At 43.1% G+C, this 27,267-nt stretch overlaps 1 protein-coding gene across 2 annotated transcripts in view; it reads right to left on the reverse strand.

Annotated features, from left to right (window-relative positions):
* FAM168A (family with sequence similarity 168 member A) overlaps nucleotides 1-27,267 on the reverse strand; it is a 2,303,849-nt gene that overhangs the window by 1,591,286 nt on the left and 685,296 nt on the right. For both annotated transcript variants that reach the window (XM_044072210.1, XM_044072209.1), the window contains exon 2: nucleotides 21,857-22,046. The gene's annotated coding sequence lies outside the window, so the exon portion shown is untranslated. The remainder of the gene's footprint in view (nucleotides 1-21,856; nucleotides 22,047-27,267) is intronic.

Below are 27,267 nucleotides of genomic sequence, written 5' to 3' on the forward strand. Positions count from 1 at the left end.
GCTTTAATGAAGACTTCGGTTCTGAAATTCAGATTTGAAAATCTCAGGAGTCTGCTGACCGGCACTTGCGAACTGCTTTTGCTTCGGGCAGCGCACAGCAAGAAAGACTGAAGAAAATGGTGTCGGCTGCATCTTTCATACCCCTGGTGCACTGACGTTAGGGAAGAGGCGACAGCAACCGACGCCGGACCTAGACATTGGAATTCTGGCTGACTGAGGGTAGCCTGCCAGCAGCACAACCCAAGAGTAATGACTGCAACAGTGAAACACGTGTAACAGCGGCCCTGCAGGAGGCCTCAAGAGAATCAAAACCACATTGCAAAGTATGCTTTCCAACTTGTTCAGCTGCATGCAATAAATCCTGCATTTATTTATTGTCTGCACATTCTGTACTTGCACACATTTTCTGTTTAAGCAAAGACATAAGATACTGCTGATACTTAAGCATATGAAATTGGCAATTTAAGGCTCTTACAGCCAAGATAGCAGAGGTATAAATCTTTTTGCCCCATCTGTCTAGGGCTCTAGAATCCCTATTAGAGGGGATAGGATTTTTTGCAGTAGAAGCCTTGACCCCTTTGGGACCCTGAGAGATGGTTTCAGGGTCTGTTGCAGGGTTCGTATAGAGAAATTTATGTGAATCAGGAACCCTGTAGTATCTGTCTGGCTTAACCGGAGCTGGTGGTAGAGAGTCTAGAGAAAAACTGGACTCTGTAAATACATCATTTACAATGTCTAAAACAGGTGGAATAGCCAGGGGCCTGTCCTATGGCAATAAAAGGAAATCTCCGAGCCTTTTCTTGGATTCTGAGTAATTTTAGCTCTCCCAGTGAAAATGCTCCCTCATAGTATGCAGTGTTTCCCCAAAAGAATAATCCTCAGGAGGACAGGCTGAAGGAATAGATTCTTCAGCATCAGAATCCTCATAGGGAGGAATAGAGTAATCTTGTTCAGAGGAGGAGTCAGAGGAAATGGAAACCTGGTCTGAAGATTCATATTCTAACTCTTGCCTAGGCCTCTTTTCAGGAGGGGGATGGGAACCCCTGATCAAAGTAATAAGGTCTTCGGCCATTTTAAGCATCTGTTTTTTAGGCATGGAGGCCTGTCCAGGTGAATGCTGCACTTGTTTCTTTGTCTTTAGAGATGCTTTAGTCTTTGCCTTTATAGCTGAAGTAGGTTTTACATATAACTGTGTAGGCCTGAAATCACCCTCAGAAGCTGATGCCTGCTCAGCGGCTCCGGACCCATCCGAGGGTATGATTTCCGAGTGTCCAATACCTTGAGTTTCCAGAGGCCCAGTCGGCTCCACGTGGGAGTCGGAAACGGCCTGTGGCTCTGAGGTAGCGGGTGTCAGGGGCTGCGAAAGTGCCTGACTTAGAACTGGCGACAGGCCTAGAAGAAGCCTCGTCGTCGGTTTTTGATCTCGGATACCTGTCCTTTTCTTTTTCTTTTCGTTTTTTTGTAAACTCCGGTAGTTGGCTGATCCGACGGCATTATATAATTAAATCTTCTGCCAAAATAATGAAATGCAAAATCGTGCAGACACTTAATAGTGTGTTGGTTAAATCTGGCACAAAACCGACAACTAGCAACGTTATGGTCAGGGCCTAGGCAAGGAATACAGTAAGAGTAAAAATCCTTATGAGTTATTTGCTTCCCACAAGAAATACAGTTATTAACTTTTTCTGACATTGGTCTGGAGCAAGAAAAAAGTTTCCCCAACGGGGTACTTAGCTTTAATGAAGACTTCGGATCTGAAATTCGAATTTGAAAACTTCAGGAGTCGGCCGACCGGCACTTGCTGCTTTTGCTTCGGGCACCGCGTGGCAAGAAAGACTGAAGAAAATGGCGTCGGCTGTATCTTTTATACCCCTGGCACACTGAAGTCAGGGAGGAGGCGACAGCAACTGACACCGGACCTAGATTTTGGAATTCAGGCCGACTGCGGGTAGCCTGCCAGCAGGATAACCCAATTGTAATGACTGCAACAGTGAAACACAATTAACATCAGTCTTGAGTAAAATCATTGTCCCTGCTCTTGCTGTGGTACTTGTTGAATAGCCCTCATGTCCATGAGAGCTGCGACTTGTTTTTGAGCCTCCGCCCATTGATATTTTGGCAGGTCTGGCCAACCGTTTGCCCTTGGCAGAGTATGGAAATGAAACTTGTAGCCTTGTGACACTATGTCTAGAACCCATTTGTCCTGGGTTATAATGTGCCAATTTTGAGAAAAAAGTGCTAGTTTTCCCCCTAAGGGTGCTGCCAGAAGACAAGTGCTTGGCGCAGGCAGGGGGAAGTCATTGGGACTGTTTCCTGTATGATTGTGATTTGTCCTCTCCACCTTTAGAGGTAGAAGCACTCCACTGCTTAGACCTGTAGGATCCTTGCGGCTATGATCTGCCTCTAGGGCGTCTGGATCTGCCCCTTTGAGGTCTGTCTGAGACTGGAAAGGACCAATTCTTTGTAGGCCAGTGTCTGCTAAATCTAGGTGGCTGTACCTGTAAAAAATGCTTGACCGTTTGCATAGATTTAGCTTTGTTCTCCATTTTCTTTAACACCTCTTCTGCCTTAACACCAAACAAGGTATCATGTTGTAAAGGAGCATCTAATAATTTTGCTTTAACATGGTCTGGTAGATTTTGTTCCTTTAACCAAGCATGCCTCCTAATGACAGAACCCGTAACAGCGGCCCTGCAGGAGGCCTCCAGAGAATCAAACCCACATTGCAAAGTATGCTTTCCAACTTGTTCAGCTGCATGCAATAAATCCTGCATTTCTTTGTTTTCTACACATTCAGAATTTGCCATCATTTTCTGTTTAAGCAGTGTCATGATATATTGCTGATATTTGAGCATATGAAACTGGCAATTTAAAGCCCTTATAGCCAAAGTAGTAGATGTGTAAACCTTTTTTCCCCATCTATCCAGAGCCCTGGAATCCCTGTCAGAAGGGGTAGCATTTTTTGCAGTAGAAGCCTTGACCCCCTTTGGATCCTGAGAAATAGTTTCTGGGTCTGCAGAAGGGTTTTTGAAAAGGAATTTATGAAAGTGAGGGACCCTGTAGTATCTGTCCGGCTTAACAGGAGTTGGAGGTAAAGAGTCAGGGGTCAGACTAGACTCCGAGAACACATCATCTACAATGTCTAACACAGGTGGGATAGCTAGAGGCCTGTGTTGAGGTAATAAAAGGAAATCTCTGAGCCTTTTCTTAGATTCTGAAAAGTCTTGGCTCTCCCAGTGAAAGTGCTCCCTCATGGTATGCAAGGTTTCCCCAAAAGAGTAGTCCTCAGGAGGAGAAGCTGAAGGAATTGATTCTTCAGCATCAGAATCCTCATAGGGGGGAAGAGAACATCCCTGACCAGAAGAAATGGAAACCTGATCTGAAGATTCATAGTCTGTCTCTTGCCTAGGCCTCTTATCAGGAGGGGGATGAGAACCCCTGATCAAGGTAATTAAGTCTTCGGCCATTTTGAGCACCTATGTTTTGGGCATGGAGGCCTGTCCTTGTGACTGGTGAAGTTTTTTCTTTGCCTTTAAAGGTGTCTTAGTCTTTATCTTTGAAGTCGGTTTAATATATAATTGTTTAGGTCTGAATACACCCTCAGAAGCCGATGCCTGCTCAGCGGCTCCAGACCCATCTGAGGGAATAGTCTTCCGAGGCTCCAATACCTTGAGTTTCCAGCGGCCTGGCCGACTCCACGTGGGAGTCAGTAGCAGCTTGCGACTGTAAAGTAGCGGGCGTCAAAGGCTGTGAAAGCGCCTCACCGAGAACTGGTGAACCGGCGACTTGCTTAGGAGAAGCTTCTTCGTCAGTTTTGGACCTCGGTTGCCTGTCCTTTTCTTTTTCTTTGCGTTTATTGTGAACTCCGGTAGACGGATGGCTATCCGACGACATTGTATAATTAAATCTTCGCCCAAAATAGCTTAATGCAAAATCATACTGACGCTTAATAGTACGTTGGTTAAATCTAGCACAAAACCGACATCTAGCAACGTCGTGGTCAGGGCCTAGGCAAGGAATACAGTAAGAATTAAAGTCCTTATGAGGTATTTGCTTCCCACAAGATATATAATTATTAACTTTTTCTGACATCGGTCTGGAGCAAGAAAAAAGTTTCCCCAATGGGGTACTTAGCTTTTAATGAAGACTTCGGATCTGAAACACGAACACGAAAATCTCAGGAGTCGGCCGACCGGCACTTGCGAACTGCTTCTGCTTCGGGCACCGCGCAGCAAGAAAGACTAAATAAAATGGCGTCGACTGCATCTTTTATACCCCTGACAACCTGACGTCAGCGAAGAGGCGACAGCAACCAACGCAGGACCCAAGACTTTGGAATTCAGGCCGACTGAGGGCAACCTGCCAGCAGGATAACCCAAATGTAATGACTGCAACAGTGAAACACGAAGAACATCACACATGTCCTACACAGACAGAAAACTCCAGCTATTCTCTGTCTCATATCATCTACTAAGCGGCAATCTCTGCTTGACTTACAAAGCCATGTCTGACCCAGCTCTGTTAGAAATGCTACATCTAAAGAAATCCCAATCCCTCCACACCACATGCTCCAGAGACCTCAACCTCATTACTACAATTAACAGGACATGCTGGAGGGACATGTTCATAACCTAGAGACTGCCCATGCTCTGGAACAGACTTCCCATACATGTCAAGCAGAGCACCTTACTGGCCCTCTTCAAGAGAAATCTTGATGAGTGAATGGGAAATAGAAAGTTCACCCCAGGGATCACTCCAGTGGCTCTACTTGATAGCGGCACTGGGAACGGACGTCGGGTGGCACAATGCCAGGGCACTTCTATGGGCTACACTTGTAAAGGCTCCAGGGCCATTAGCCTAGTACACACCTATGAAACACAAGTGTGACAGTAGAAAGCAAGAGGTGATTTTCTTTTAATACAGAATCTGTTGAAGTTATCCCTTTAGGTGACGGTGTCTTCCAAGAAGTTGACTAGTTTTACAACAAACACCAGAATTATATTTTTGCAGAGAAGCATGTAGGTCCATAAAAAGAAACAGATATTTATAATCCTGAAAGATTCTACCACTGGACCATCTAAAGAAATTAGTTTATTAGAGTTACAGTCACTATCTTGCAAATGTGTGAACATCATGACTTTTAAAAGTATTAAGCAGCTGTCTGGAGATGCAGGGCCAGGTCTGGAGTTCAATAAATGCATGCAAAGACATGTAGTATGACTTTGTGCAGGGAGGCTTTCTTCAAGTCCCATAATCACTCTGTTGAACTCCTGCGTCTCCTAGCCATTCAAAGATATGTACTGGTAGCGTAAGTCAATAATTTCAGTGATCACTCTACCTTTCCCATGTCCACTCTAAACTTAGGCTAAGATGTTATCTGCAAAATGTTCATTCATAACATAAAAATCACAGTGCTACTGCCCCTTGTGGTTTACCAGATTTGCCAAATGAGCCCAAGCGTCCAGAAAGCATGACACCCTCTCTACAGCATTACTAAAGTGCATCTGTTTCACCTCAGTGTCCTTATCTAGCTGTCTCATTACCTACTTTCTGAAAGTAACATTTATACTAAAAGCAAGTTACTTAGTAGTGACTGAATATATGCACTGAGAAAGTAAGAAGGCAATGACTGATGTCCTGGCCTTCTTTCCTAGCAGTATCCAGCATAGCCTCAAAGTGCAACCTGTGTAACAAACACTTAGATATTGACAGTAAAAAAATGTTATAAAGCTAAACAGCAAATGAAAGACAGCTGTCTGAAGATGCAGGGCCAAGTTTGGCGTTCAATAAATACATGTTGTAATGTGGACTGGTACAGACTCGTACTTCGGCTGATGAACACAGCAAGGTAGTCATACATGTACTGGATTAATTTAATGGCTGTGTAGTAACATCAGATTTCACTGACAAATCTATTGAAAAAGAGGGGCCTCAGCTCAGAACCTTCAGGTACTCCTGTTCTTACTGCTATCAGTGCAGAGCTTTCATAAAAAAATGACAGATATCCCATCAAAATCTAATCAAATTAAAGCACGGCATCAAACTACTACAAACCAATGCAAAAAGAAGCTATTGTTAATAAATGAATGATCACTAAAATTACATTTTTATGCAAGGAGCAAGCATCCCCTGCACCTCCCAAAACAATGCGTTAGTTGCATCTCTTACTTAAATATAACAACTGTAGTCATTGAACTACCGAGAAAACTACTTGCATCAAAACTTAGTGCATCTGTTTAGAAACTTTGTTAAGGCATTGTGGTCAGACAATTGCATTATTACAAATTCCTTGATTTTATTTAATGCACCAATCCCAGATTCTATACCAGTAACACAGGTGCCTCTCCTTTGGTCCATACTGGATATAGCCAGGGAAATTATTACAAAGAATTGGAAAAGTAAAAATACCCTCTCCTTTACTGAATTTATCTAAGACTGTATGTAACAAAGAACTGGAAACTGTTTATATGAGAATGTCAAATGCCACATATCAATATTTATCATGCCAAAAACTTAGTGATTTATTAGAAAAATATTGATGCTTTTGTTCAATATAAACTCTTGTTAAGGACCATGTGTATAGTTATTTGCTGGTTATGTTTTGTTAAAAGTTAAATTTTTTCAATTTTTTTTAATTTAATAAAAAGATTAAAAAAAAAAGTACAGTTTTGTACCTACCATAAATGTAGATGTCCGAACAGGAATGCATCTGCAGTCCTTACAAATGGGTTGTCCTGTCGTCAGGCAGCCCTTCAGTCGGCCGGATTCCAAAGTCTGGGTCTGGCCTCGGCTGGTGTCGCACTTCACCCGACGTCATAGCTGCAGTTCTTCGGGTATAAAGGCATCAGCCGACGCCATTTTCCTCAGTGTTTCTTGCCCCAGATGCCAGTTGCCCTCTTGGATAGCTAAATTTTGGATAAATGCCAATGTTTCCAAATATTAGAAGGCAAACACAAAAAATAATCATGTATGTACATATATACAAACAAATACACCATAAGAAATCCCCCCCCCCCCAGCTAGCTATTAGATGGGCAAATACCCTAGGAATACCACAGAGGGGAAGGAGGGTGGGTAATCCTGACTGCAGATGCATTCCTGTTCGGACATCTACATTTATGGTAGGTACAAAACTGTACTATGTCCTTCAAGGATGCATCTGCAGTCCTTACAAATGGGTAGAATACCATAGCCAAACTAGGGGAGGAGGAAGAAGAAATTATGGTGTAGTTAGGATCCCTTGCAAAACAGCAGTGGCAAACCCTGCTCGGGATCTAGAGTATAAAGGTAAGCTATAATGCTTGGCAAATGTATGCACGGAGGTCCAAGTAGCAGCCTCTATAATGTCCTTGGTAGCCACTCCTCGTAAGAAAGCTGTGGTAGTGGCTGTAGCCCTTGTAGAATGAGGCCTTATGTTCTGTGGAGTTTGCTTTCCATGGTAGGAGTAACAGAATCTGATGCAATTTCCTATCCACTTGGAGATTGTCTGTTTTGAAATTGCTTTTCCTTCCCTTCCTGTTGCATATGCTACCAGAAGCTGGTCAGTTTTCTATTGCCCTTGGTTCTGTCCAGGTAGTAGCAACTGTCTATGTACATCCAAAGTATGCAGCAGTCTTTCCCCCGTTCTGTGGATTGGGGAAGAAGGTTGGTAGGTGGATAGCCTGGTTTAAAGACACTCTGGATACCACCTTAGGCATAAATGTAGGATTTGTTCTCATGGACACTCTATCTTGATGGAAGATTAGAAAGGGTTGTACTGCCATTAAAGCCTGTAGCTCAGAAACCCTTCTTGCTGAGGTAATTGCCAGCAGAAAAGCAGTTTTCCAGGATAGGTGTTGAAGATCTGCTGTTGCTGCTGGTTCGAAAGGGGGGAGTGCCAATTTTTCTAGCACAAAGTTCAAGTCCCATGCTGGTAATGGTGGTTTCCTAGGAGGTTTTACATTTTTAATTCCTCTCAGAAACTGCCTGAGTAGAGGATGCGAGAAGACAGGAGGATCGAAGCTGTATTCTGCAGAAATAGCTGATGCATGTATCTTGATGGAGGAATAGGACAGGCCTGTATGGAAAAGCTCTGCCAAATACTCCAGGATGTTGGCAATGTCTACCTTTGACACATCTTTTCCCCTTTCAGTACTCCAAATGAGAAACCTTTTCCATTTTCCTGCATAGTTCCTTCTTGTTGAGGGTCTGCGGGCCTCAAGGATAATGTCTTTAACCCTTTGGGATAAATCTGGGTTAGTTGCTCTTATGTAATGTTCCAGGCTGTCAGCTGCAGAGTTTTCAGGTTTGGATGCAGGGTGTTGTAGCTGCTCTTAGTTAACAGCAAAGGAATCAGGGGTAGTGTCCACATTTTCCCCCGAGACATGCTCCTCAGTAATGGGTACCAATGTTGTCTTGGCCAGTCTGGAGCTATCAGAATGATCCTTGGACGTTCCTCTTTGATTTTCAATAGCACCTTGTGCATCAAAGGAAGAGGTGGGAATGCATATGCTGTCAGTCCTTTCCAACTGAAGGATAGAGAGTCCACCTTCCAAGCAAGTGGGTGGTACGTCCTTGTGCAGAATTTCTTGAGCTGGTGATTGAGTGGGGATACGAATAGGTCTATTTGTGGCAGTCCCCATTTCCTTGTGATGACCTTGAAGATGTCCGGGTGTAGCATCCATTCATGAGCATCCGAGGTAGTTCTGCTTAATATGTCTGCTAGGATGTTTTCTTTTCCCGGTACAAAAATTGCTTGTAACTGAATGTTGTAGCTCAGAGCCATATTCCATAGATCCAGTGCCATCCGGCATAGAGGGTATGAATGAGTGCCTCCCTGTTTGTTGATGTACCACATGACTGTGGTGTTGTCTGTCCTTATCATCAACTGCCCTTCTTGGAGGAATGGTCTGAAATTCTGGATTGCTAGTTTTACTGCCAGCATTTCCTTTTGATTTATGTGCAGGTGCAGCTGATCTGGAGTCCATAAGCCTTGTATGCACTTGTCCAGCATGTGGGCCCCCCAACCGAGGTCTGAGGCGTCCGTTGTGATGGTTTGGCTTGGCTGAATGCTGTGGAAGGGCAAACCTGGGTTTGACTGGCATGCCTGAGCCCACCATAGGAACTCTTGTTTCAGGCATGGGATTAGTGGTATTTGGTTTCTAGGCTGTGCCTGTGTTGAGACCATAAATTCTTCAGGTACCACTGTAGCTTTCTCATATGCAGTCTGGCATGAGGGACCAGGATTATGCAGGATGCCATGAAGCCCAAGGCCTGCAGTACTTTCCTTGCTGTTAGTTTGTTCTGCTTTGTTAATGCCAAGAAGTAGAGAGGAAGTTGTTCTTGTTTTCTGCAGTTAGGAATGCCATCTGTTTTACTGTGTCCAATTCTGCACTTAAAAGGTTATTCTTTGGGATGGTATCAGTCTTGATTTTTTATATTGACTGTATATCCCAGGGCTTGCAGTAAGCAAATGACTCTTTGTAAAGTCTTCTGTTAGCTTGTTTTGTTGTCCGCTTGTATCAGGCAGTCGTCCAGGTATGGATATATTTGGATTCCCTGAAGCCTGCAGTGAGCGATTACTGATGCCAGGCATTTCGTGAACACTCTGGGCAGTAGATAAGCCAAAGGGCAATGCTGAGAATTGATAATGCTCTGATCCTGCAAGAAATCTGAGGTATCTTCTGCAATTTGGTCGTATGGGGACGTGCAGGTATGCCTCCTTGAGATCTAGAGTCACCAGCCAATACTCCTTGCCCAGCATGGGAAGAAGTTGCTGTAGGGTCAGCATTTTGAATTTTGGAACAATGATGAATGTGTTTAAAGCGGACAGGTCGAGAATAGGCCTCCAATTTTTCTCTTTTCTTGGTACCAGGAATAGTCTGGAGTAAAATCCCTTTCCTTGTTCCATAGATGGTACCCTTTCCACAGCTCTCATCTTTGCTAATTGAGCTATTTTTTTAGAGCTTCTGTCTTTTGATTTGGTGGTAGGTTTGGCATTCCTCTTTTTCCTGGTAAAGTATGGAAATGAAACCTGTAGCCTTGGTCTATAGTTTGCAAAATCCACTTGTCTCTTGTGATGTAGTGCCAGTTTTTTGAAAATAAGGCTAACTTTCCGCCTAAGGGTGCTGCTATTTGTTCCCTGGTAGGCGGTGCCAGAGCCAAATCACTGTGATTGTCCTGTTGCAGTGGTAGTAGTTGTGTCTGTGCCTCGCTGGTTGTTACCTTGCCACTGGCGTCCCCTGTAGGCACCTCCTCTGGATTGATTTCTGCCTCTTGAACGCCTATTCCTGCCTCCCTGAGTTTTAGAGGAGTCTGGAAAGGACCAATTTTTGGAAGGCCAGTTCCTGCTAAACCTTGGAGGCTGAACCTGTAAGAAATCTTTCACTGTTTGTACAGGTTTTGCCTTCTCTTCCATTTTCTTCAGTACCTGTTGAGCAGGAGAACCAAATAAACTGACCTTATCCATAGGAGCATCTAATAGTTTTGCTTTAACATGATCCGCAAGACCTGTTCTTTCAACCATGCATGCCTTCTTATAACTGTGCCAGTCATGGCTGATCTAAAGGAAGCCTCCAGTGCATCATAGCCACATTTTAAAGAATGGTTACTAACCTGCTGAATGTTATGCACCATTTCTAGAACATATTTCTTATCTAAAGAATCATCAGAGGACAGTTTCTTAGTTAACTGATCAAGCATAAACTCCTGGTATTGGATCATATGAAACTGACAGTTCAATGCCCTAGCTGAGAGAGTAGCAGAGGTGTATACTTTTACCCCATCTCTCTAAGGACCTGGATTCCCTTTCAGAAGGGAGAGGGTTTTAACTGAGGTCGGCTACTGCCTTAGGCCCCTGGGAGATAGTCTCGGGATCTGCAAAAGGAGCCTTGTATAAATGGTGATGTGTGTCCGGGACCCTGTAAAACCTATCGGGCTTAGCAGGGGCTGGAGGCAAAGTATCAGGAGCAGTGCAAGCATCATTAAATGCATCATCTACAACAGGAAGAACTGGAGGTATAGCTAAAGGCCTATGTTGTGGTAAATGCAAAAGGTCCTAAGCCTTTTCCTTGAATCTGAGAAATCTTGTCCCTGCCATTGGAATTGCTCTCTCATGGCATGTAAGGTTTCCCCAAAGGAAAATTCCTCTGGTGGAGAGGCAGAAGGAATCGATTCCTCAGCATCGGAGTCTTCATAAGTAGAAAAGGGAGCCTCTGGATGGTCTGTATTGTCTGTATCATCAGAAGAATCATCTGAGGACACTGGCTCAGGGGGCTCTGCTCTAGGTCTCTTTTCTGGAGGAGGTTGAGAGGCCCTGTCTGGATGAGATTGGGATCCCCTTATTAAAGAGATGAGATCCTCTGCCAGAGTGAGCATTTGGGAACTGGAACTGGGCCTGTGAGAGGGAGGCTTAACAGGCACAGACTTAGAAGTTTTGGCTGCTTTAGCCCTGGCAAAGGCCTTTATGGACATGGCTGCAGGAGGCCTAGCAGCACCACGTGCAGGGGTTGAAACATCCAAAGGGATGGTGTCCGATAATTCTTGTGAAACCACAGTAGCAGGTTGAATTTCAGAGGCCGATTCAACCAGGTTAGAAGGGACCTCGGTAGTAGTCATGGATTCGGCTGAAGATAGAACCGTTTGCTCGGTTTCGGCCGATACCGAGACACTAGCGGTTTGCTTAACCGCGGTTTCGGCCGAAACCGCGGACCGCGAGTGTCGGTCCTTTTCTTTGCGTTTCTTAACAACTTGTGAAGTCGGAGGATCCAACGGCATTATGTACGCAAAATCTGAGCCGAAAAACTGTTCAGCAAACTCCGACCGACGTCTAAGCGTCCGTCGGTTGAAAGAAGCACAGGCTAAACAAGCTGCTACGTCGTGGTCTGGGCCTAAACAAGGTAAGCAGTAAGAGTGGAAATCTTTATGAGGTATTTGTTTCCCACAAGTTAAACAGTTATTCACTTTTTCTGACATCGGCTGAGGCAAGAAAGAGTCCCCAACGGGGTACTTAGCTTTTTAGAAGTCTTCGAAGTAGTATTCGGTAGTAGTAATCTCTGGATCTGACCGACCGGCACTTGCGAACAGCTTCTGCTTCGGGTGCCACGCGGCAAGAAAGACTGAGGAAAATGGCGTCGGCTGATGCCTTTATACCCGAAGAACTGCAGCTATGACGTCAGGTGAAGTGCAACACCAGCCGAGGCCAGACCCAGACTTTGGAATCCGGCCGACCGAAGGGCTGCCTGACGACAGGACAACCCATTTGTAAGGACTGCAGATGCATCCTTGAAGGACATCTTAGTGCATCTGCTCCTTTCCCCACAACATTATGAGCAGCGTTGAACAGAAATCAAACTACATCTGCAGTTCAGACAAGTGACAAGCAATACACAAACTACAACCAAGCTAGAACAACAACCAAACTAACCTGATAACTTAAAAAAACTCTAATTTGATTTTTCTCTTTACAAAAACAGTTGAAAAAAGGTAAAGTTGGTTACACTGTCATTTGATTGACTAGTTGCAACAAACTTCTTTGATGGAAAAACATCATCCCAGTTCAGAAGTAGTGGTAGTCCATTGAACATACCGGGTAAGATGATATAAACAGTTTGCAAAAGAGGGTACATACGAAGACCTGGTAATGCTGTAAAGACTGTTCTCATATTCTGGAAATGTAAGTCATAAAACCAGAGCTACTCCTCAACTAAGGGACCTGTAGGCCTGCTTCAGTCCTTAGTGGATAACTTTCCAGTTTATCTTGACTAACAGCTTCTGTTCTGCTGTCTCAGGTACCCAACGTAGCTTCACTCCTCCCCATAATGCAGATTTAGTACTGACTTCACGTAACTCACTACATAAGAAGAAAATTAAATGAAGGCCTAGTTGTATACTTTTATTTGTATTTCTCTTAAGTGTGTAGTATTGCTTACTACTTGATGCTTATTGAAACATTTACTTTTAGTAAGGCCTCTGTAATTAACCACATGGTAGACTTGGAGATGGCAGAAGCTGCTAGCTGTAGAAAAGTACAGTTGTGTACACTTACCATAAAAATGTAGATGTTCAAGTGTATTCACTGCTGCAGTCATTACATTTGGGTAATCTGCTGGCAGGTTGCCATCAGTCAGCCTGAATATCAAAATCTTGGGTCCTGCGTCGGTTGCTGTCTCCTCTTCCATGACGTCAGGTCATCAGGGGTATAAAACATGCAGCAGATGCCATTTTATTCAGTTTTTCAGATGTCATGTGCCCCCCAAATGGGGAGCAAAAAAAAAAAAATAAAAAAAAAATATATATATATATATATATATATATATATATATATATACATACATAATATATATATATATATATAAACAGCAATATATAAGTAAATGCACTTTTAGTAACATAAACTTTACCTTCATCTAAAAGCAAATACACCACAAAGGCATTAGGATATAGTGACGGAAAGAGAAGTTCTAGAAAAAAGTGGGATGGCGGGTGGGTAACCCGGACTGTAACAGTGAATTCGAACATCTACATTTATGGTAAGTGTACACAACTGTACTATGTTCTTTGTGTTTCACTGTTGCAGTCATTACACGTGGGTAGAATCCCAAAGCTATGCATGGGGAGGATGGAACTAAATAGCATTAAGAGCGGCTATAAGGTCCTGCAAAACTGCAGTGGCGAAGCCTGCCCTGGACTTAGAGAAGAGAGGCAAATGATAATGCTTTGTAAAAGTATTAACAGAGCTCCAAGTAGCAGCTTCTAGAATGTCTTTGGTTGGAACTCCTCTGAGAAAAGCTGCTGAGGTAGAGGCAGCCCTGGTGGAATGTGACCTGATTCCTTGGGCACTGGTTTACCATGATGCAAGTAGCAGAAACGAATGCAGTGGCTTATCCACTTAGAAATAAGTCTGCTTTGATATAGCCTTCCCCTATGATCCTGCAGCAAATGCCACCAGTAGTTGCTCAGACTTTCTTAGAGATTTGATCCTGTTTAAGTAGAATCTTAGTTGTCTGTGTGCGTCCAATGAATGCAGAATCCGCTCCTCCTTCTTCTGCGGATTTGGGTAAAATCTTGGCAGGTGAATAGTTTGGTAAAGAGCCACACTGGATACCACCTTAGGCATAAAGGAAGGATTGGTCCTGAGGGACACCCTGTTCGGGTAAAATGTAATAAAAGGCTCCACAGCCATGAGGGCCTGTAGTTCTGAAACTCTTCTTGCTGAAGTGATTGCCAAAAGGAAAGCTGTTTTCCAAGATAAAAACTTTATATCTGCAGTAGCTGCTGGTTCAAAAGGAGGCAGGGTGAGTTTTTCCAGCACAAAATTGAGGTCCCATGCAGGAGTTGGTGATCTTCTGGGAGGCCTTAAATTTTTGGCCCCTCTAAGATACTGTTTTAGCAGAGGATGAGAAAAGATTGGAGGCTCTGTGTTGTAATGAGCCGAGATGGCAGATGCATGGATTTTTATTGAAGTAAAAGATAGGCCCTTGTCAAGCATCTCAGTCAAGTATTGTAAAATCTGAGGAATATTTGGTTTTGCTGTGTCCGTTCCTTGTGCTTGGTTTCAAGCACAGAATCTCTTCCATTTATCAGCATAAGATTTTCTAGTACTAGGCCTTCTGGCTTCCAAAATGACATCCATCACAGATTTGCTGAGAGGTGTTTGAATAATTACATGATCAGCAAAGCTGCCAGGTTCAGAGTTTGGAGCTGATTGTGCAGAATTTGATTGCTCTGTTGAGACAGTAGATGAAGTATTTGAGGCAAGTACCAAGGAGGGAGTTGAGACATATTCCTTAGAATTGGGTACCAGTGCTAGCGAGGCCAGTCCGGGGCAATTAGGATCATTTTTGGTTTTTCCTGTCTGACCTTTAGTAAGACCTTTGGGAGAAGAGGCAGAGGAGGAAAGGCGTAGACTGATAGGGCATCCACTTTCCATACTTGTCTGTAATAAGTCCTTGTGCATTATTTGTCCAGTTGATAATTTTGGGGAGAGGCAAATAGATCTATGTCTGGGCACCCCCATTTCTGTGTTACCATGCTGAAGACGTGTGGATCCAGTTTCCACTCGTGATGGTCCATAAGATTTCTGCTTAGGTCGTCTGCCAGAGTATTTCATTTTCCTGGCAGGAATTGTGCTTGAAGATGTACTTGGTAAGTCAAGGCTGTGCCCCAAAATGCCATGGCTAGTCTGCAAATGGGGTAGGAATGTGTACCCCCCTGCTTATGTACCACATAACCGTGGTGTTGTCCGTCTTTATCAGTAGTTGTCCTGGATGAAATAAGTCCTTAAGACTGTCAGGGCATTCTGAACAGCTAGCATCTCTTTCTGGTTGATATGCAGATGCATTTGCTTTGGGGTCCATATGCCCTGAATGCATCGCCCCGCCAGGTGGGCCCCCCAAGCATAGTCTGATGCGTCTGTAGTTAGGGTTTGGGCGGCAGGGTGTAGAGTGAAAGACCGTCCCTTGTTTTGGTGACATGTCTCTGCCCACCAAAGAAACTCCTGTTGTAGGCAGGGAATGAGAGGAATCATTGTTTCCAGACTGTGACAATGTTGACTCCATAAACTTTTTAGATACCAATGAAGTTTCCTCATATGCAGTCTTGCATATGGAATTAGTAGAATGCAGGATGCCATGAACCCCAAAGCCTGCAGAATTTGTCTTGCAGATAACTGGGTTTTTATTTGTTTGAAGTATATATCAGTTGCCTTTGTTTGTCTGGCGTAAGGTAAGCCATCTGGGCAGTTGCATTCAAGCTTGCACCCAGGAATGTAATTTTTTGAGAGGGTACCAGGTGTGATTTCCTTTTCGTTTATTGTGTACCCTAGGCATGTTAGAAGCCTTTTTACAAATGCCAGATGTTGAAGAAGAACGTCCTTGTTTTCTGCTTGAATGAGACAGTCATCCAAGTAAGGATAGATTTGTATGCTTCTTTGTCTGCAAAATGCAATTACTGGTGCCGGGCACTTTGTAAAGACCCTGGGCGCAGTAGATAAGCCAAAGGGCAGTGTAGAGAATTGGTAATGCATAAAACCTGCCTTGAAGCAGAGGTATCTTCTGCACGATTCCCTTATTGGGATATGCAGGTATGCCTCTTAAGTCTAGAGTCACTAACCAAGCATTCTTGCCCAGCATGGGCAGTAGCTGTTGTAAAGTCAGCATTTTGAATATTGGAATGTCCAAGAATGTGTTCAAAATCGATAAGTCCAGTATTGGACGCCAGGCATCGTCTTTTCTGGGTACCAGGAACAGTCTTGAATAAAAACCTTGCCCTTTTTCCTGTTCTGGTACTGGTTGAATAGCCCCCCATATCCATGAGAGACGTAACTTGTTTCTGAGTCTCTGCCCATTGATTTTGTGGCAGATCTGGCCAACCGTTTGGAATTAGTATGGAAATGAAATCTGTACCCCTGGGATACTATGTTTAATACCCACTTGTCCTGGGTAATTACTGCCAATTTTGAGCATGAAGTGCTAATTTTCCCCCGAAGGGGGCTGCCAAAAGATAAGTGCTTGGTGATGGTAGAGGGAAGTCATTGAGACTGCTGACTGTAGGGTTGTGCTTCGTTTCCTCCAGATTTGGAGGTAGAAGCACCCCATTGCTTTGACCTGTAAGAACCCAGTGATTGGTATCTAGAGCCTTTTGAGCGCCTGGATTTGCCTTTTGAGGCTCTGTTGGACACCGGAAAGAACCAATTTTTAGTAGGCTATTGCCTACTGAATCTGGGTGGCTGCACTTGTAAGAAATCTTTTACAGTTTGCATAAATTTAGCTTTGTCTTCCATTTTCTTTAAAACCTCTTCTGCCTTATTACCAGAGTATCATGCTGTAAAGGTGCATCCAACAATTTAGCTTTAACATGATCAGGCAGATTTTGCTCCTTGAGCCAGGCATGCCTTCTACTCACAGATCCAGTAACTGTGGCCCTGCAAGAGGCCTCCAAGGAATCAAAACCACATTGCAAAGTATGCTTTCCAACCTGTTCTGCTGCATGCAATAATTCCTGTTATTCTTTATTTTCCACACAATCAGAAATCAACATCATTTTCTGTTTCAATAAGCCCATTAACATGCTGTTGATATTTAAGCATATGAAACTGGGAGTTTAAGGCCCGAATTGCCAAGGTTGCAGACATATAAACCTTTTTTTCCCCCATCTATCCAGCACCCTGGAATCTCTATCAGAGGGGGTAGGATTTTTGGCTGTGGGAGGGTGGCCTAATGGTTAAGGTGTTTGCCTTACAACCACAAGGTACAGGGTTTGAGTCTCACAAGGGGTAATTGGGTAGGCTTAAAATGGCTTGCAAGGGCAGTTAGCCTAGTACTAATCTATGAACCTAGAGGCCTTTACACCTCTGGGAACCTGTGAGATAGTTTCAGAATCAGCAGCAGGACTTTTGAATAAAAATTTGTGGGAGTCAGGAACCCTGTAAGATCTGTCTGGCTTACTAGGAGCCAGAGCCAGAGAATCAGGAGCCATGCTTGATTCCGAGAACACATCATCAACAATGTCTAATACAGGAGGTATAGCCAAAGGCCTATGCTGAGGAAGAAGGATATCCCTAAGCCTCTTTTTTGATTCAGAGAAATCCTGACTCTCCCAATGAAAATGTTCCCTTAAAGTATGCAAGGTTTCTCCAAAAGAATAATCCTCAGAAGGAGATGCAGATGGGATGGATTCTTCTGTATCTGAATCCTCATAGGGCGGTATAGAAAATTCCTGATCAGAAGAGGAATCAGAGGAAACAGAAACCGGATCTGAAGATTCATAATCAATGTCTTGCCTAGGCCCTCTTAGCAGGGGGGGGGGGGATTGGGAACCCCTGATCAAGGTAATTAAGTCCTCAGCCATTTTGATCATCTGTTTTTTAGGCATAGGGGCATGAGCACGTGGCTCATGCGTCATTTTTTTAGACTTCGAAGTTGTTTTTGAAGCTGGCGTCGGTTTTATATAGAAATGTTGAGGCCTGACAACACCCTCAGAAGCCGGTGCCTGCTCAGTGGCTCTGGACCCATCCGAAGGAGAGACATCCACGGGTTCAATACTCTGAGAATTTTGCGGCATACCAGACTCCGCATGGGTCTCGGTAGAGGCCTGTGACTCAAAAGTAGTAGGTATCAGGGGCTGCGAAAGCACCTCACTGAGTACCGGTGAACTGGCTACTGGCTTAGGAAAAGCTTCATCGTCTGTTTTGGACCTCGATGGTCTGTCTCTGTCTTTTTCTTTGCATTTTTTTGTGAACTCCGGTAGTCTGATTGCTATCCGATGACAATTCAGGGTAATTAAATCTGGATCTAAAATATTTTGAAACAAAAATATACCGACACTTAATAGTGCGTTGGTTAAATCTAGCACAAAACTGACAGCAAGGCATGTTATGATCTGGGCCTAGGCAAGGAATACAGTACAAATGAAAATCCTTATGAGGTATTTGCTTCCCACAAGTAATGCAATTACTAACTTTTACTGACATCGGTAAGGAGCAAGAAAAAGTTTCCCCAATGGGGTACTTAGCATTAACTGAAGACTTTGGTTCCGAAACTCGAAAGCGAAAATTTCAGGAGTCGGCCGACCGGCACTTGCGAACAGCTTCTGCTTCGGGCACCGCACTGCAAGAAAGACTGAATAAAACAGTGTTGGCTGCATGTTTTATACCCCTGACGTCATGGAAGAGGAGACAGCAACCGACACAGGACGCAAGACTTTGATATTCAGACCGACTGAGGGCAACCTGTCAGCAGATTACGCAAATGTAATGACTACAACAGTGAAACACGAAGAACATCTGCTGAGGTTACTAGATCTTAACTTAGAGAGTGGTATGATTAATGAAAAAAACAGCCTAAAAGGAAAACAGAGATGCAATCTAAAAAAATGTAAGGCTCAAAGAGTTGAAGCCAGGAGATTAAATACGTTTAGCAAAATGTAATTTAGTAAAAAGTGCAAACAATGACTTGACTACTACTGTCGGAGTTGGTGTGGGCATGTGAATACCATTCAGTAGATACTTGTCAATAAACTAGAATTTTTCAAAGTAGAGTGGAAGATAGAGATTTGCAAGGAGGTGAAGAAGTTCCTTCTAGCTTCCTAACCTTGTTTCCTGCACTGATATTCAACAGCCTCACTGTAGTTAAAGGAATGAAATTACTACAAAGTTACACATGTACTCCAGGCTGTAAGCTCTGCTTCATTTTACAAACAGTTGTTTAAGTCCAGTAGTTATCCACAGGCAACAAATGGAACAGTCTTATAGTTGAAGTAGACAGAGTCAAAGAGACCAGAAATGGTATTACGATTGTGTAATGCCTCGATACAGGGAAGAGTACTGATGAGCAACAAGCATTTGCCAGAATTCCACTGCATTTTACAGCGTTAAACGTGGATGCCCTGCATATATGAGCAATACATTCCATTTTATATCAGCTGGCAAGATTCCACACCACAAAGGGCTTTGCACTGCTGCCAAGTTGCTTGCTACTAACCTTCTAGGTATTATTAACCACTCAACTGCATACAATGCAGCCAAGTGTGGTTCTGGTTATCTGCAAAGAAGGACAAGCTGACTGCACATTGAATAAATCATCACAATGGTATACAAGTGAGGGTTCTGGAGGAGAAAGCCACTAACGTGGAGGTAAGAAAAAATGAAATGCTAGTTTTGTAATTTTCAACCAGTATTTCGGTGATGAGTGACTTTTTTTCCTTTGGGGTTTCAATACATTTGAGCATTAATTTGTGCATTTTTCATTTCAGTTAGCTTTCAGTACCCCGTCCCCAAGATGTGTAGTTTCACTTGGGGGTGAAACTTCATTTGTCTGACATGAATTCCCACTGAAGGCAGGCAGAAATTTTAGCTAGTCTTCTGTGCGACTCAAATGGCAAGATTGCTTCCAAGAGAAGTAGAATTCCAGGCCTGATGGTGTTGCTCACCCACCTCAGAGATTAGCAGCAGCTCAGTTGAATTACCAGCCAAACTGGGAATAGAACCGTCTGGGTCTCAGGTGAAGCAGCAAAAGTATTTCAATTGCTGGGCAAGTCAGTATAGAGCTGAGTGCACAAGTGCAAAGTATTTGATGAAGCTTGCAAAATGCAGGTTAGGCTGAGCACTGAATGGCTTGGCACTTGGGAAATAGCAATTTACAAAACAGAGTGGATCTACTTTTAAATCATGTATCCCACAACACCCAATGTCATATTGCCGAAACGAAAATGACGAATACTTACAATCCCGAAGGGCCGATTTTTCTGAGGGCAAGTAAACACTTGCCCAGCATGGGGAAATATGCCCTTTTCATCACTGTAGTGCAATATTTGAGTTGGTATATATATATATATATATATATATATATATATATATATATATATATATATATATATTTATATATAGTTAGGGATGTTGGGGCGCAGCCACCCACACTGGGGGTGTGTGGCCGGCATAGCCCCCCCCCCCCCACCTAGATGGTTTTTACATAGTCCGGTGTGGTTATGTTGCATTTTTGGGCAAGTGTTTACTTGCCCTGAGAAAAATCGGTCCTTTGGAATTGTAAATATTCATTATTTTCGTTTCGGCAATATGACATTCGGTGTTGTGGGATTTAAAAGTAGAGCCAATAGAAAATGGCTAGCCGAGCAAGATATGCACACAATGCCTCTGAACTCAGAGCAGAAAAGCTGTCAGAGCTGGGCATAAGGTTTGAAGTTTGCAGATAGTTAGTAAATAATGAAGTAAGCAGAGAGATGAAACTTGAATAAAGGAAAATGGTTTATAAATTTAAGGAAGGAAGGAAGTGAGTAGAGCCAGGAGCAGTAGAATAAGAACAAAGGTTAGTTGAAATGTGGAAAACAGGCAAAAGAAACATGTCTAAGAAAGGAAGTTATAATGTAATTGAAGACAAGGAGACAATGAAAAGAGTAACAGATATAAATATGGAGAATAATTAAACTGAAAAAGGGTGCACCATCTTTTTCTGCTTCCCTGCACACTTTTAGTACATCGTCAGAGCTGCCATGTGATGCACTTGATATTCCATGCCAACACCAGCTGGCTAATCCTCTTTGTACCATTACACTGCAAGAGATAATTTGTGCTGTTCACAAACTCCATCCCAATCTACTCTGCCTCTGATTTTCAGGAACACATATCAGCTGCCTCTAAAGCAGTTGTAACCCTGGCATCCTGCATCAGCCAAAATCCCATTCTCAACACAACAGCAATCGTTTTAGCATAGCACAGTGCAGACATGTAGTGTGACAGGGAGGATTTCTGCAAGTCCTATAACCACTCTGTTGAACTTACGTGTCTCCTAGCCATTCAAAGATATGTACTGGTAGTGTAAGTCAATAATGTCAGTGATCAGTGAACTACCTTTCCCATGTCCACTCTGAACCTAGGCCAAGGTGTTGTCATTTGCAAATTGCTCATTTGTAATTACCAGATGTGCCAAATGAGCTCGAGCACCCAGAAAGCATAGCCACCACTCTATAACATTACTAAAGTGTATCCATTTCACCTCTGTGTCCTTATTTAGCTCTTTCATTACCCGTTTTCTGAATGTAACATTCATACTAAAAGCAAGCTACTTACTACCTTCCTAACCACTAAGTGACTAAATATATGTACTGAGAAAGTAAGAGGGCACTGACTGATGCCCTGGCCTTCTTTCCTAACAGTATCCAGCACAGCCTCAAAGTGCAACCTGTGTAACAAACACTTAACAGAGATGGACAGTAAAAAATGTTCTAAAACTAAACAGCAAATGAAAGACTTATTTCAGAGCATGCAACATTAATGGTATAACCTCTATAAAATTACAGTTGAGCAAACATGCATTCTCTGTTGAGTACTCATCCACATTCCACTCACAGCCATTACTTGAATTACCTTGCTTAAGAAGTATCTGAAAACTATTTTACTGGTAGGAATCCGAAGACCTTGATTTTAATTCCAGGCTCTGAGTAACAATAGTAGGAGAAAAGTTCTGCTCAGCTGCGAGGTTGCACTGTGGTGATGCCACTAGAATTCCTGTGCATCGAATTAGCCGCCTTGACGTTGAATGCAGTTCCGACGACTCCTAAAATAAATAATATTTTTACTAGTACAGCAAACTCAAACTATTTGCTAGCCAGAATAATTTCAAGGCTATACAGAACATTAAAGCAATGCACAAGCTCTCACACACAACTTATAACATATTAAAGGTTCTAGGTTGGTCAGCAGAGTACAACCAAGCCAAAGATTCACAACAACTAAATAATGCAGACAGGAGCAAAATGGACACAGCAGTTTTTCATGCAAAGGTTGCGCCATGTTCACCCTCCCTAGTTAATATTACAAACAGGGGTTACTCGCCCTCAGAAGAATGGGGTAAAACCCTTAAAAGTTTTGCTGTTTGCCACATTTTTTTCAGACTACATGTACTTTCTGGCAATTTTAATTGTCCAGGAAACCTGCTCCCATATTGTACTTAACATATCAGCTGATCAACGTGGAAGTCCTCTTCTCTAGGCCTATTACTGGGAAACAGCATGTGCAAAATAATTCTGTGACTCTTAGCTGCTAATTATAGAAATCCTTTTAGGTGTCAGTGGCACCATTTTTTTCAATTCCTAGGGCCTGAAGAAATCTCCCTCTGTAGGCATGTCAGTTGCTACTAGTCATAATACTCGTCATAGAGACACAAAAGTTACGCACTCATCATAACAATGCATCTGTGTGGTCCATTGTCATTCTTCAACTGAGTCTGATCTAGCCTTGAATCCGGCTCAGCCACTTTTTCCAGCTTCAAGGATCCAACTCTCAAGCTCCTCCCTCTACCCATAATGCCCTACTAACCTAACATACCTCGGATTGAATTTGCTGCCACCCAAAATAGATGGCCGATACTATAGGGACTCTATAAAGCAAAGATAATAGAGATAAACCTGAACCTCAAACAAGGAAGAACAGTTCAGAAAGTAGTACCCCTTGGGTCTCTCCGGGAGGAAAGAGAAGGGGGTTAAGGGGCGGAAAGTTGAAGAAGAATGAAAATGGATAACACGGATGTATCATTCTGGTGAGCACATAACTTCTGTATCTGAAGGTGTCATTTTCATTCATTCCTCAACTGATGGGACAGAGTCCCCAGCTAGATGAACCGTGGGTGGTCCTCATGGCTGCTCTTTTCCTAGACATCAAATTCAATTTGTAATGAGCAATAAAGGCATGATCATTAGATCAAGTGGCAGTGGCACAAATGTCACCTATTGATGTTCTTAACCAAAAGGCTGAAGAAGTGGCCATAAACCTTGAGGAATGTGTTCTAGGGGTCTTAGGCAAAGTCAACCCTCTCTGACTATAGACAAAAGATATATAATCAGTTAATCATCTGGCTAAGGTCACTTGGTACCCTATCCTTTTTACTAAACAGATTGGGCATGGCAGTTTCCAAACAACTGGTCAGTTTCCTGAAATCTTTGGTTTGATGGAGATGAAATTGAAGATGGAGATGAAATTGAAGTTGCCTGTACAGATCCAAAAGATGGAGCATGTATTCAGCCTTGAAATTTGGAAAGAAAACTGGGAAGGTTAATGACTTGATTAATGTTAAAATCAGAAGCCACCTTAGGCAAAAAGGACAGGTTAGTACATAAGGAAACTCTATCCTTATGAAAAAACAGTTAGTGAGATTTGGAGGAAAGAGCCTGGAGTTCAGATATTCATCTAGCTGACATAACAACTAGAAAAACAGTTTTCCAGGGCAAAACTTTTAGGTCTGTCTTGGCTGAAGATTGAAAGAACATTGGGTCAGACATTGAACAAGAAAGTTAAATTCCAGGGAGAAGTAGGGTCGTGATTGGGGGCCTAAGTAAGAAGGTGCCTTTCAAAAAAGCCTTCCACAACGTAAAAGAAGCCAAGGAAGAATGATTTTCACCTGAATGGAATTTTGAAGTGGCAGCCAACTACACTTAAATAGTAGAGAAACTAGCCCCTCAATAAAAAAAATGGAGCTAAACATTCAAGGACAGTGGGTATAGGGGCAGAAAAGGGGTGTATATCTCTCTTAAGGGACTTACTGAAAATCTCTTCCATTTACTTTTGTAGATTTTACTAGTAGAAGCTTTTTAAGAAAACAAAATATGTTAGACTGGGGAGGAAAACCTGGGTTGTCTAGCCATCAGTTGAACTGGAGAAACCATGTGGTCAACTTAAGGCCTGTTATGTCTGGATGAGGTATCCCTGTCGGATGAGACAGAAGGCCTGGACTGGGGTCCAGTATCCAGGGCGGACACAGAAGATGAGGCCAGAGGAAGGGAAACCAAAATTTGATGAGGAGGTATTAAAAATGGTTCAGTTACGTCAAGTTTTATTAAACAAAAACAATGAATCTCAGTAAGCTCTTTTGCGTCTAACAGGGACGCTTCTTCAGACTTAACTATGTACACATCAGCTACTCCTTTTTTTACTATGTACATAGCTCATTATTCAATTAATCAATTACACATAATAAAATTGACATTTTTATAACAACCTTATATAAAAAAACAAATCAGAACATCCCTGAACACACACAAAAAATCTTTGTATGCAAAAACACTTACTTCATTTTTATTAGGTAAAGTGTTTGCATACATAGATTTTGTGTGCGTGTTCAGGGATGTTCTGATTTGTTTTTTATATAAGGTTGTTATAAAAATGTCAATTTTATTACATCTAATTGATAGATTACAAAAACAGATCCTAATGGCAGACAAGGTCCTTCCATCTTGCTCACTTCTGGAGAGCATTTCCTTCACCTTTAGATCTAAACAAAGACGATCCATCCAAAGGAGCATTGATGAATGTAGACTTGAAGGGCTTTGCAAAATCACACAGGTGCATCCAAGCAAGTCTCCTGATGGCTATGCCCAAACCCACTGATTGTGAGGTACTCTTTGCAGTGTGAGATACCACCCTCACGGACTTGTTAGATATGGACTGAAGGGTGGCCAGTTGTGATTAGACCTTGTTCTGGTCCTCCACAGACATGATCCAGAAACAGATTTGGTCAGCTCTTTAGTCAAATCTCTTTGCAACCTTGTGAAGTGCACTAAATAATCCAACAAATGCAGGGCAAAGGGTGCGAAGTATAAGCGTGCTTTCCAAATCTGTCCAAGGCTCTAGACTCCCTGTTAGGGGGAATGGACAGAAGAGTTCTGCTCTGTGAGCTCTTTCTTAATGGCTGCTGCCACAACCATGTCATTTACCAAGATCTCCTTGCTCCAGTCTGCTTTGTCCTTTGGAGGAGAACTAAAATTCTAACTGGGAGCTTAGGGATAGCTCCACAATGAGACAAGGTCTATTAGCTCATCAGCCGAGGGGTAGGGAGTCATCCAAGATGTAGCTGGCCCACACCCAAAATCATCAAGCAACACCAACTCCTCCTGGAAAGGGGTGCAAGAAGATGAACCACCTTTCTCTTTTAGAAGTTCCAGGATTTCTCCACAGCAGATGTCCTCAGGTGGTCATTATGGGGACCACTCCCCTTCATCGAAGTCTATTTCCTCAGTGAGAAACTCCTGAGGGGAAACTATTGTTGCCATTTGCACTTTCTCTTCTTAGGGACATCATACGTAGAGTGGTCTAGTAAGGTATCAGAAGTGACATGGGAGTGCTGAGGAATTGACTGGAGACTTTAAAGGGTTGGCTGTCATGTTGGGATAGAAGTGAGATGCTCAGAACTAAGACTAGACAGTGGAATAGAGATGGGATCCGAGGGGAGCAAGGATGTCCTGTCTCTAGGCAGAGAGAACACCCTCTTCACTATCTCAAAGGCAGAGGGCCTAGGAGAAACAGAAGCCAGGAGCACCACGGTCAAAGTTTCCTGTGCAGACAAGCCCTGAATCCCCCCGGCCCCTTTCCCAATGACCAAGTCGGGCCCGAGCTGTCCAGAACCAAAGCACCTAGAGTCAAGGATGGCAACTGATAATTTCAAAGTTGACCCGCCCTCAGAGCTGGCACTGAAGCTTTGGCTCAGACAGTCCTGCTCTGAGATGATCTGAGCTGAATGACTCAGGGAAGTGGTCCGAGTTGAAAAATGACCCGTCTTCGGATCCAACAAGGACACTCTCTAGGATCTTGAATCTGACCACTCTGAAACCATGGGATGGATCTGAAAGGGAGATATCAATTCAAAGCTAAAGGAAGGCAAGCTCACTGGTCTAATGGGAGATGGAGACAGAATTACCCCAATCTGGATCTGTGATCTAAGAAACTTCCTCATCATTCTATCCACCTCTGCTTCAGACAAGCTTCTGGAGGACCTAAGAAAGAATATGGTAGATGGTGGCTTGGAGTGCTTCCCTGGAGCCTCCTGGAGAACAGGAGCAGGAAGTCAAAGAGATAATGGCTCCAGTGTGTACTGGGGTGACCAGATCCAAGGTGGCAGACTTCAAAGAGGTAGGATCCGAGAGGATCAGACTTTTTTTGAGATTTTTGACAGAGACATAGTGGTCAGAGCTGAAGTAGGCGAGTCATCCAGAGACCTTTTTCTGGAGTCCTTTTCCTTAGGAGTTAATTTAGGTTTCATTTTTTCAAACCTCTTGGGGGGGGGGGGGTTAAGCCCCAGTAGGTAAAGAGGAAGTAGAAAGAAGAACCTAGATTGGAAGGCCACCGAGGTGGCCAATGCCCTAGTAGAGTGGCCTTTAGGTTTGATAGATAATTCTTTGTTTCTCAGCTGGTAAATGAATGAAATAATGTGAGACAACCACCTAGATAATGTTACCTTTGAGACTGGAAGACCCTGTCTGCCCTCAGCATAGGAAAGGAAGAGTTGGTCCGACTTCCTGATGTCCTTTGTCCTATACAAATAAAAACGGAGCTGTCTGTGAACATCCAGCTGATGCAATTTATATTCTGCCTTATTGGTGTGATTAGGAAAGAACACAGGAAGGTCTATGGACTGATTTAAATTATTTTGTGAACAGACCTTAGGAAGGAAGGAAGGAAGGATTGGTCCTTAGAGCGACCCTATCGTTATGAAAAATGAAGTATGGAGGACGAATACATAGAGCCTGAAGCTCCGAAACACGTCTGGCAGAAGTAATGGCTACCAGAGAGTCTTCCAGGATAAAAACTTAATGGAGCAAGATGCTGCAGGTTCAAAATGTGGCAAGATTAGGGAAGCTAGCACCAAATTTAGATCCCACGGAGGTGGGGGATCCCTCACTGGGGGCCTAAGCAGAGTGGTTCCTTTGAGGAAGGCTTTACACAGCTTGAGAGACATGATGTTATTAGAAGACAACCCAATGTGAAAATTCAAAATGGCAGATAACTGA

The sequence above is a fragment of the Protopterus annectens genome, chromosome 5.part0, assembly GCF_019279795.1.
Source record: "Protopterus annectens isolate FY-2018-M chromosome 5.part0, PAN1.0, whole genome shotgun sequence".
In the NCBI taxonomy this organism is placed as follows: Eukaryota; Metazoa; Chordata; order Ceratodontiformes; family Protopteridae; genus Protopterus; species Protopterus annectens.